The 12,939-nt window shown below is 37.2% G+C and overlaps 1 protein-coding gene across 3 annotated transcripts in view; it reads left to right on the top strand.

The window, feature by feature from the left end:
* Positions 1–12,939, top strand: part of pou6f2 (POU class 6 homeobox 2) — a 114,071-nt gene that overhangs the window by 14,775 nt on the left and 86,357 nt on the right. The window lies entirely within an intron of this gene.

Consider the following 12,939-nt stretch of genomic DNA (forward strand, 5'->3'; position numbering starts at 1 on the left):
TTTCATTGAGAGTTTAGTGCGTTTTTTTTTATTTATTTTTTTTAGTTCTTCTGTCCACAAGGAGGTTTAGATTAAGAAGTGGTGAAGCTGTGTCATATAGATTTATGGGGCTTTAGATGAACCAAATTAGTGCTATTTATTGACACCAGATACATTTAAATATTGTAGAAATAGGTTAGGATTTCCCTGCATGGGAAGAGGATAAGAAAAATGCTTATACAGTATATTTATCTCATTATATCTGTCAATGTCTGCTTTGAATTTTATTCATCCCTGACTTCTCTATATCATTTCGTCACACTGCCATGTTCAGAATACTATACTGATGTTGTTTTTGCAGCATAAAGTATGTATAATGTCTATAGTGTACCAATCCTCAGTATATATGCAGTATACATAACATAGCACAATGAAATAATGTATCCCACAATGTAGTGCACTTGAGTCGAACTTCCATATGTGTATTTTTTTATTATTAAAATCCTGGCTGATACAGATAAGCCGACATTTATTTCAGTGAAGTGGCCGGTAAATATATCGATAAACGATAAATGGCTTATATTGAAATTCTATATATTTTTAATAAATAAATCGAAATAAATTAAAAATAAAACACTAAAATGCTACTAGGCATCACAACATTATAATGTATAGTATGAAAAACGTAACATTTTTGTGAGATTTGCTAAAGATTACATTTAGCAATGTTACATATTTTAATCATCAAATTTTTAAAAAGTAGTTGTTTATAAAATGTAATTGTAAGTGAAGATTACTGTAAAAGTAATTTTAATGTAAAAATAGCAGATATAAGCGTACACAATTTAATATTTCCAATTTCGGCTGATACAACTGTATTCAAAATTCCCTCATCCCTCATTTTTATAAATATAATACATGGATTACCCTCAAGTAAGCCACTACAGTTTATCACTACTGTTTGACATTTTTATCATTACATAATACTAAAAAAGAAATATGTGCAGTATTCCATTCTATGTGTTCAGTGCCATATGCAGTAGGCAAGTACTCTATTCCAAACATCGCCTGTGTCTATTTCCCTGGTTTGAACTGCCACATTAACAAAATCAATAACCCAACAATTTGAACACAATTGGTTGATTATTGACAGGATTTACAATTGTGTTAAATGTGACCTGTCAGTCATGTGGCCAGGGCTTTAAACTTTAAACTCTCTGTAGCACAAATGCAATCTATTGTCTTCCATGGGTTTTAACTTTGATTGATCCTGTGGTCAACAATACATCAGCGGTGCTTAAAAATTAAAGTGTGTTATGTGCCCTAAGCAAAATTATGAATCAAATCATAAGCTTTGTGCCAATACAGTTTAATGTGTTTCAAAGAGGTCACTGCACCAGACTTAATGATTTGTATTTACAGTGGCTTCAATCTCAATCATATTTTAGATCCCAATGGGCAAGATCAATACATCACTAAACATCTTTCAGTTGGATTGGTTGGATCAATAGATAATTCAGATAATATCAACCACTCTATTTTGTGATAACGCAACACATTTATGGCCTGTTTCAGTTCATCATGCCTTTTAGATGGCACAAAAGCAAGTGGGACGCTTACAGTGCGCTTTGTAATTCAAATTGGTTTAACCGCGTGATAGTGAATGAGATGATAAATAGACGAAAGATCACAAAGCGGACACACGTGTGGGTTGTTTAAGATCGGGTTTGGGGGGCTGTCGATTCTGAATAGCCTGAAAGAGCATCTCTCACCATCACTGACGTTATGACATAATGTATTTCCTTTGAAAGAGTTAAAGCCCCTCTTTTATGGAAGGAAAAATTGATTCATAAATGTCTGCGGGGGCGAATGCCAACCTCTAACCGAGCCCTCGACAATGACTGTTTAATGCAGCCGTGTCGATTTAGTGTTGCTATCTGCAAGCTATTTGGCACTAAACGAGATGACAACAAACACATTGGCTTTTGTAATTTTGCATGCGCTGTCCTTGGCGGGGTGGTGGGGGGTGTTCACTCGGCATTGAAATGTAACATAGATGAGATCAATTAATACCGTTTTGGTTTGACCTGTGCCCGTTCAACCTCACTGGATGTTTACCACTTAAAAGATCAGTGGAACTCAAGGTGTTTAATTCATTTGATTAATTATTAAATTAATGAATATGCTTTTATTCAGCAAGGATGCATTAAATTGACAGTAAAGACATTTATGTTACAAAAAAAAAGTCCTTTTCAAATAAATGCAGCTCTTTTGAACTTTTGAAACAATCTTATATCAAGTCGTGACATATCGCATACTGTTTCTGGGTCCAAGGCTCTACTGAGAATACTATCTCAATAGCCATTTATGAGCACTTTTCATTAACAGCACATCTTTAAGCTAAGTTTTTAAAAATGCATGGTGTACATTACAGTTTCAGGTCTCTCTGTGTCTGGACACAAGTATTTGAATGATTCATAAAAGTCCAATCACTGTCTGGCCACCTGAGATTTCGATATGGAGAAAAGAAGATTTCAGTAGTACTACACTACAGCGTACCACAAGTATATTAGCACTGTTGGTTTTTGCTTTTGAGAGTTTGGACCTGGAAACGCTGATGTGTGATGCCAGCTTTAACAACCGGGGACGCGTTTCCCGAAACCATTGTTATCCAACTATGGTCGCAAGTTCTGTCGTTACCAACATAGTTCAACGATTTGGTGTTTTCAAAAACCATAATTCCAATGAAAGTTTGCAAACAGCATCGCAAACTTGCGTGGTTGGAACTACAGTTCTTGAGCTGTGGTTAGAAGCGTAGTTAAATGACGTAGATTTAAATAGATAATGCTCTTGGCAACAATAAGCAAGCTAACATTCAGTACATTCTGTATTTAAATTTGTGTGTGTAAAATGCACAAGGGAACTCTGAAGTATGAAGTATGAGGGAAACCTCGATAAATCAAACATCAAATAAAGCAAAATGACATGGAACAAAAAGAGTGAAGTATTCATTAGGTGCCATGTTCGTTACAACAGTATCTCTGAGATCTCGAAAAGATGCATTAGAAGAAGTATTACTCCTCCACCTGCGCGTGACGTCATTAACAACAGTCCTATATTGTTGAACCAATGTGGTTGCAACCATGTCCTTACTATTTTTGGGAAATAGTCGTGACTAGTTGGTTAGTTTCTCTAGATCTGCTGTACAGCAGAAACAAACTTTGTTGCATTATTTTCCTGTTATCACTGTAAAGCTGCTTTGAAACAATCTGCATTGTAAAAAGAGCTATATAAATGAAGGTGACTTGACTTGACTGGTAGGAGTTACATCGTTGTATGGGAAATGCACCCCAGATTGGCAATTTGTGCCTTTTTTCTCATAATTGCGATTTTATGCAATATCTCACATATTTCTTATTTTTATATTAAATTATATCCATTACATGTGCAGAAATTCTTGATGGCATTGCCATTTATCAGAGCTTGTAAAGCATAAACACAAGGTTGTTACATTTTGAGTTAAATAATTAAGTGTTAAGGCACACTAAGGGCCCTATTTTAACGATCTGAAACGTAAGTATCAAGCGCGAAACGCAAGTAACTTTATGGGCGGGTCTTGGGCGCTGTTGCTATTATACCGGCGGGATAAATGACTCTTGCGCCCGACGCAAATCTAAAAGGGGTTGGTCTGAAGTAGCTTCATTATTCATAGGTGTGGTTTGGGCATAACGTGAAATAAACCAATCAGAGCGCCATCTCACATTCCCTTTAAGAGCAGGCGCTTTTTCCATGGCGGGTTGCTATTGTAACGGCGGGTTTGCCAGGCGCGCGCCAGGAGCGCTTCACAGCCGAGGAGACCGACGTTCTCGTCAGGGCCGTAAAAGACAGAGAAGTTACATTGGCGATGGGAGAAACCCACTCAAATTAGCTTCGGTTAAACAGGCGTATAATAATTTGGGTAAATGTGTAAGCTAGATTTATGCCTATTTTTTCACATCTTCATGGACACAACAATGATTTCCCTCGTGTGTTAATATTTTTCCTTGTAATAATGTATGGTTTTATAAAAATGAGAACTGCTGCGTCTGTGTGTAGATAAGATAAGCAAAGTGTATGCGCGTTGTGCACACGCTACATTGATTATGGCAAAGCATGCGCCCTTAAAATAGCATATGAATAACATTTTCTAAACCTGCAAAATAGCACCAGGGAACGTTTGCGCCGGAACACGCCTCCTCTTTGCGCTGAACCGCCCCGGGGAGCGCAAGTGTATTTCCTAGTTTACCGACGTGCGTCTGTGGAGTCTGCTGTGCAAAATAGGAATGATACATGCGTCGGTGTACAAAGTCAATTGCGCTGGGTGCAAGATAGGGCCCTAAGAGTTAAGGCACTCTAAGTGTAAATATGGCAGCCATTGAAACAATATATATATATTGTTTCAATGCCTGCCATGGTTTGCCATATTTTGCAGTCTACATAACATCATAAAACTGTTCAGAGGTCATTGTCTCACCCCTGTTTTGAGGAAGTTTTTATAAAGAAAACAAAAACAGCTTGAACTCTGACCACTTGGCGTCTCAGCCACTTTATCAGAACTGGCACATCTAGACTCACTAGGTGAGGTTTTCTCCCTCTTGCTGTCGCTCCGGGTCTCTGTTGTGTTTAACCTATAGATAGGGCTACACAGAGGAGATTACAAATGAGACACTGTCTGACCAGCTCAGAGAAACCCGGCCTGTTGGTGCCCATCGCGCGTCTGTGTGAAAGGATGGGCGAATGTTTCAAAATACGCTCAATTATCAATACCTTTATGAATAAGTGAGCGAGGCTGAGTATCCATAATGGTCCTCTGCGGTTTGATAAGTGGTTTCTGTGGTGCTGTAAGTCTGTCAACCTTGAGAAGCATGCATGCGTATTCTTCGTTGTCTGCGAGTTTATCGAAACACCCTCAGGCTTTTAAACTAAAACAATAACTAGTACTAGCAGTTTGGCTGCTAGTACATGGCATTTAGTTTGGTTGAGGGAAGTGATACTTCCCAGGAAAAATTATCCTCAGCTAGAGTGTGTATCAGTTCTTTAGACAAAAGATATCCTCAGCGCTCAAAGAGTAATCCACTTAAGGCGCAGGCTGTTTTAATAAACAGGTCATAAGAACAATGGGATTGGGTAATGGGAGTGAATCGCTGTTGATAATCCCCAGACACCCCATCACTCCTCCTTCGGCTTTTTAATTTTGTTGCATGGAGGAGGAGAAAAAAACACACCGAAACCCCCCTGAGATGAGGGGCCTGTACATTTATTCATTATTGATCCCCCCCCTCTTCAACTAAAATGTGTTAACTTTACTATTATTTGCAAAGGGATCAAGCGTTCCCCACTCAACCAATGAAAGACACCGGTTCAATAGGCCACGCTTTGCTGCTTTACTTATAGACGCGATATATTATTCACAACTCGCCAAGTTACACCAAAAGCATCAATGCGTAACAGAAGCATTATTTATATATGATATTGTCATGTGCTCTGTCAATGCGATGCTCCTCATCAATTATGCAGCAGAGCGATTCCTTTGATTAGAAGCGGAATCTGCTTTGTTTTTCATTTTTGATATTGAGCTCGTGAACATATGATAATGGAGTCTGACACCGGAGATTTTCCTCTGATGTTTGTCATTTGCCAAACTTTGAGACAAACACGTCGTCGCTGCATCATTAGTTCTGTCGCTCATCTGGAACATCAAATACGGGACAAAAGAGCGCTGTGATAATATGTGATCATCCCACAATTACAAAAACAATGGTAATAATGCAAAACTTTGTTTGTGTCATCTTTTTGCTTTATTAATCTTTTAATATATTTCTCTGAAGGATTGTGTGACACTGAAGACTGGAGTAAAGATGCTGAAAATTCAGCTTTGCGATCACAGGAATAAATTACATATATTCAAATTTTAAATTATTATATTATTTCATAATATTACTGTTTTTTTCCTACTGTATTTTATAGTGTTTTTGATCAAATAAATGCAGCATTGGTGAGCATAGGAGACTTCTTTAAAAAACGAACAAACAAAATCGTACAGTCCCTTGAACTTTTTAAGTGCAGTGTACGTATAAATTAGTGTGAAAACATAGCATGAAATAAATATGAACAATAGAGTCATTATAAAACATCACAGAAATGACTGAACTATATTGATATGAGTGATTTTTTTTTTTATAAACAATTTATTAAATTAAATACATTTGATTTTGATTGATTTAAAAAAAGAATGTAATTATTAGTATTTTATAAAATATTTATGAAAAAAATGTATAATTTTATATATAATACTAGTTTATATATAATTCTTATTATATATAATTATTAAAAAAATATATATTTAAAAAAATATATTTAGGCATCATATCTCTCAGTCTGTTGTGTTTGTTTGTTTGATTGATTGATTGATTGGTGGATGGATGGATGGATGGATGGATGTTTAGTAATTGTATGATAGTACTCAATGATCAAGCCTAACACAAGAAACACAATTCAACACAAGAACACTGTTACTGTCTCAGAAACAGTCCAAACTACATGATTTCATTTTTGAGTTATGACACATTTATTATTGACTTTACTTCTCTGGCTCAATTTTCCTCGCAGGCAAGATTTATGTTTTGGCAGGAATTCTGAGGAAACCAGAACTAACTAATCATAATCTTGAGGTGTAGATAAAAGCACACATCAGAACGGCTGACCGCTAACCAAACAATAGTGGGGTTAAGCGTTCCTCAGGTGAGCGGTCATCAGCAGATGTTCTTCATAAGTGTGCTGGGTCGCTTGATTACAAACTCTTTTATTAGGTTTGACCAGTGTGTGTGTGTGTGTGTGTGTGTGTGTGTGTGTAAGATTAGGGCCTGGGAGACAGGTCTTTACCCTCCAGTGATCTCTGGAATAATGAGGGTATGTTACCATGGTGATTCTCAGAAAAGCCTCTGTAAGTGAAGAACCATTTAAAATCAGTTGCTTTGTTTTTCTTTGGCCATCACTGCCTGCCTGTTCCTAGTTATTAAATGTACAAGAGCAGCATGGAAGTGTAGGAACAGACAAAAATGTAGTAATGACACAAGTTACAGCAAGCTAGTTTTGTCAGTATTAGTTTTAATCTACACTGTGTTTCATGGTACAGCTTTTGAAAGAAGGAAAGAAAGGGAAAAAGCGTACTACACATAAGTAGAAAAAGCAATATGTTGCTATGTCAGCTCTGACTATGAACCAAAGGCAGTGTACCACAAAAATAGATGACTAGCTATAGCAATATAGCTATTATTAGCTAGCTATACAACCCAAGACCATGCCTGATCCTTTCCTGACTGGTTAAGTAGACTTGGCATGGCATGGCATGAGCTCTATGAGTTAATTATACATGATAACATATTTGAATGATGCTTTATTCAAGTCAATGTGATGAACTCTGATACTAGCCTCATGTTGACTATTTAACATTGCTGAAAGAGGATCTACCAAATGGATGTAGATAAATAATAATAATAAAAGAAATTAAATTAAATTAAATACTGTCTTCCAAAAAAAGGGTAGAATCAGATTCAGAAAGAGCTTTATTTATGTTTTTAGCATGATTACACATACAAGAATGTGCTTAGTAACAGAAGCTTCCACTGTACAGACTGAATGACAGCGACAAGACAGATAATAAAAAAGTTGGACCACCCTACATATAGTTTGGGTCACACACAAACACGCACACACACATACACACACACATATATATATATATATTTAGTTATTTTATTATTATTTTTTCTACATAATTATGTCTATTTCTACTTACATGTATATACCAGTTTCATTTATAATTCTGGACATTTCTCTGTAACAATAGAATAAAATAGAATAAAGTGGATAATAAAGTACAATATAAAAAATAGACAATAGACATTGGGCCCTATTTTAACGATCTGAAACGCAAGTGTCAAAGCACAAAGCGCAAGTAACTTTGTGGGCGGGTCTTGGCGCTGTTGCTATTATACCGGCGGGATAAATGATTTGCGGATTTGCCAGGCGCACGACAGGAGCGGTTCAAGGCAGAGGAGACCGACGTTCTCGTCAGGGACGTTGGGGATGGAGAAACACACCCAAATTAATTTCGGTTAAACAGGCGTATGATAATTTGGGTAAATGTGTAAGCTAGATATATGCTTTTATAATAAAATGTCTATCTATCTATCTATCTATCTATCGTAATAATGTATGATTTGCAAAAATAACTGCTGCGTCTGTGTGTAGATGAGAGAATCAAAGTGTATGCACGTTGTGCACACGCTACATTGATTAAGGCCAAGCATGCGCCCTTAAAATAGCATATGAATAACATGCGCAACGCGCCACTGACTTTAAACAGTTTTTTTTTCGGTCAGTGGCGCAATTGTTTTCTAAACCTGTAAAATAGCATGAGGGAACGTTTATGCCGGAACACGCCTCCTCTTTGCGCTGAACCGCCCCGGGGAGCGCAAGTGTATTTCTTAGTTAACCGACGTGCATCTGTGGAGGGAAAAGTCCGCTGTGCGCGGGTGCAAAATAGGAATGATACACGCGTCGGTGTACAAAGTCAATTGCGCTGGGTGCAAGATAGGGCCCTATATATGTATGCACAGATATCATGTTATATACAAATGAAAGGGAATGTAAATAAGAGGTATGGTGTGCTAAATAAATATAGGTAAGGAATAATTGACCTCAGGCCATTGAATTATTAGAAAAATAATGCACACCCAAGGTGGTAATGCGTTCACACTGCAAAGCTGCGTTATTATTTCTAATAATTATTATTTCTAATAATTCAACAACTATTCGGCTTAGTGTTTTAAAAATAGTGATTTTGATGCTATTATAGTCGTGCCCCAAGCACTCCCATTCAAAAGGCAATTTGACCGAAAACGAAAATACGGTCAAACTTAAAAGTGGCGTTTCCATTCTAATTATGCGAAGTTTACGAAAGCCTGCCTCAGGTAGATTAACAAAAAAAAACCTAGGTTGCATTTTGGCGAGAGTTACACTTTAAGCATGTGTGAATTACCTGTCTGTGCGTCTCTCAACTGTGTTTGGCAGCAGAGTCTCTAATAGCGAAACTATATGTTTATCTGCTCCAAGAACAGCGCTGTTATTACCTTGCTAGTGAGAAATTCATTTTAAGTTGTTAAACTATTTTACCGATTAAATTGTCAGAGCAGCTCTGACAACATGCTTCTGTTCGAGTGTGTGAGTGTACTGTATGTGTGTGTGCGTTTAACTGGGAGAGAGAGCGGGAGAAAGAGAGTATATGCTTTCCGTACATATTAAAACATAATTTTGGGGCAAAAAATATGGAATTAAACATGCAATGATTTGTCATTTTTATCCTATTGTTTACTATATTTATTTGCTTAGTCAGTGTCGTTGTGGGTTTTGGTTGTTTTGCTGTTGTTGGCTGTAAGGACTTTGAAATAACTGAAATCAATTGGCAAAGTGATATGGAACTGTAATGCGATCAAGACCTGCCTGGAACTACTTTAGCTGTGCATTTCCCTGAAAATAACTGCATTCCTTAGAACGTTCGTCAACCAATCAGATTCAAGCATTCAACAGTATAAATAGTGTTCTGTATTGCACATACTGTAATGAGTCCCAATGTTCCAGGTTCAAGTTAAGCTCTATCGACTCTATTGACAACATCTGTAACATTCTGTCAGTTAAAAAAAAAAAAAAAAATTCTTTAAAGGCCCGTTCACACCAAGGACGATAACTTAAAAGACACCGATGAAGATATAGTTTAAAAAATCGTTCTCAATATTAAATAATAGCAGAGTTCACACCAACGCTGTACCGATAACGGCTGAGAGAAACAATATCGTTGGAATCACTTTCAGAATTATTTTATCCAGCTGATGAACGATAAAAACATTGACAACCAGTCAGAATCCAGCTTGCTGTAACGAGTTCGAGCATTTAACGAGACTTAGAATAATCAGAACAAATCATCTGCTGGTGTGAACTCTGTTATAGTTATCTTTATAGTTATCATTCTTGGTGAATTATGCTGACCAAGGCTGCATTTATTTGTTCAACAATACAGTAAAAACTGTAATATTGTGAAATATTATTACAATTTAAAAAGATTTTTTTAACTAATCCAAAATATTGATAAAAACTAGTAAATAGTATCTCAATTATGTTACAATAACACTGCAGGTGTATAGTATCTCAGATCAGCACAGAACACAAGCATGTAAATTGATGTGTGGTTTGAGTCGCTGAATTAAGGATTCACTGCGAAGTGTATGTAACAGTGCTGATGGGTGTTTAGCAGAGAACACATGGTGTGCAGGCTCTTTTATTGGTAAAACGCTTTACAGCAGCAGTAACAGAGCACCCTACTGAGGGCTCACTGCCGTCACAGCATGATACTGTCTCTGAGTGTTTGTATATGTGGTTATGGGAGGGGAAAATTGAGGAATTTATTGAAAAGGATTTTATTCTTTAAAGCTGCAGTCCTTTGAAGAATAAAGGATTTTTTGGGTAATAAATGATCCAAAATAAATTTTTGAGCAAGTACATAACCAGCCAGTGTATGTACTTGAATTTTGCTTGCCCAAAAATAATGTTTTTAATTCCAGTGGTACTGGTAGATGTCCGCGGGAAATTCAAGCATGTCTTTGCGTCATTACGTCACATCTGTACACATAAAGAAGGTGTCTCGGCTAGTAGGCTATATTGCGTGTGAGGATGTTGGAGGTGGAGATTTATAGCCTTTTCTCAAAGCACTTGATATAATTAAACATCAATTTGATGGTTCAAACGACAATCACCAGTGACAACTGGAGATTCACCCGTTGTAAAATACAAAAGACTTCGGACTTCGGAGTGGCTACAGAAAATAAGTGAATGCAACCGGGCCCATGCGAAAACAAGGATCAGTCCCTCCAGAAAAACGCGGAGTTTTTTTGTGATTGTTGCGGGCAAAAATCCTTGATTATGCGGCGCGTTTTCTTAAAAAATGCGATGGAATATGCGGGATATTTATGCAATTTTATGCGATGAAATTGCGGGAACTTGCAAAAATTGCGGGAACTTGCAAAAACTGCGGTTTGATGAAAAAGAGAAAAATGTAAAAAAATGTACTTTAATGTAAAGAGTCATTTCTTATTACTTCCTATGATAAGCAAGCATACTACATCACATAAAGTGCTGGGAATATTTAAGTTCTCATCTTGTTTTATTTCAGACCTTAAAGGTGCATTGCGCAAAAGTCTGAGTTTTCGCAGAACTACGCCCCCTCTGGCGGCAAGCGAAACTGCAACCAGAGGTGTGCACGCTCACGGACCACACGCACACGCACGCTTGCACGAGCACGAGCTGGTCATAACCCAAGGAGCATCAGCCGCACAAATTTTTTGTTTACAATCATAATGTCTTCAGAGGTAATAAAGTTTTAAATCTGCAAGTAATTTAAAATATGTGAAAGGAAAGGCAATTGAGTAAATAACACACTTATGTGTGAGGGAAAAAATGGGGGTAGTAGAAAACTTCGTTTTTTATTCCCATCTATCTCCATGTTGAACTGTGTTATGTGTTTACTGTATCCACTTATGACTATTATTATGGAAACACGTTCATGAACAATATAAGTTATTACTTTGTAAAAGCTCAAAATAGTAATCATGATACCATACCATACACAGTCGGTCAACAAAGTAACGTTACACCCAAATGTCTCAAGGTAATAAACAATCAAGTGGCACTATGACGTTACCATAAAAGCCAAATAGGCTAACTTAATCCGCCGAAGATTTGCGGGGGTTTAGCCTGTTTTATTGATCAGCTAAGTAGCATATTCCAATAGCAATACATCGTAATTAAGCAGTAATTTGCTCAAAATTTGTGTCTAAGTATCTAACTTATATCAGCATTTTATATCACAATCATTCTGAACCTGATCACTGACAATGGTAAGTTAGTAAAACCTATTCCGATTGTACATTTATCTAGCTTACGCTAAAGCATTACACATTTTATGGATCGTCATTTATTGTCATTATTGGCCGTATCAGACATTAGAGAATGGGATATATCTTACCTTTTTTATCAAGAAAAAAGCCAACTGAGGATCCCGTTTGAGCCCTAGAGCAGACCGGAGATCTCTCCATTTGTTGAAAGCCTTCCCTATGTTTACTCTCGTCTTACCCCGACGCCTGTCTGACTCCAATTTGGACCTTTTGGTTGCACTAGACAAAAGTTCTCTTTTTTTTTTCTGACGTGGAGTTTGCGTTGGTGTTTGAAATGAACTACAAGCCGGTCTCTTAGAATCCATTTTCTACAGAGAATGGCGGCGTCGGCGCATACACAAACCTGCCAGACATATGAGCGTGCCGTGAACGCGCATGACGTCACGCCCAGTCTCAGATTCCGACCCGAATCCCTCTTATTTATTTTACTGTACAGGATTATAGAGGCAATCGCAGTGATCAGAGAAGGGCTCATTCAGCCCATCAGGCAATTGTTTAAGCATGTATGGGTTAGAAAACGGGTATTTTTAACATGAAAAGTTGCGCAATGCACCTTTAATAAACACATGGCTCAAACTTACAAAACATTGATGAGTCGAACAAGTTCTGTAGCTTTACAAAATGAATATGCTACAAATTCTGTAAAAATGAATAAATAAAATATATATATAAAAAAAAAGTGTGCTTCCTGTTTTACAGAGGTAGCTATACAAAACAGACATCTTCTGTTAAAATAATTTGCCCCCACTGTCATGTAATGCATTGGGAAACTGCTTTGCGCTGTCTTTTGCGCTTATGTTTGTTGGAAAATGAGAATGATTTGTGGGCTTCATCATGGTTTCATCGGCATCACAGGGTTTGCAGCTTTTCAATGATGTCGCGTAATTACGTCACTTCATAACGTTCCCATGGC

This window comes from Rutilus rutilus (assembly GCF_951802725.1).
Source record: "Rutilus rutilus genome assembly, chromosome: 24".
NCBI lineage: Eukaryota > Metazoa > Chordata > Actinopteri > Cypriniformes > Leuciscidae > Rutilus > Rutilus rutilus.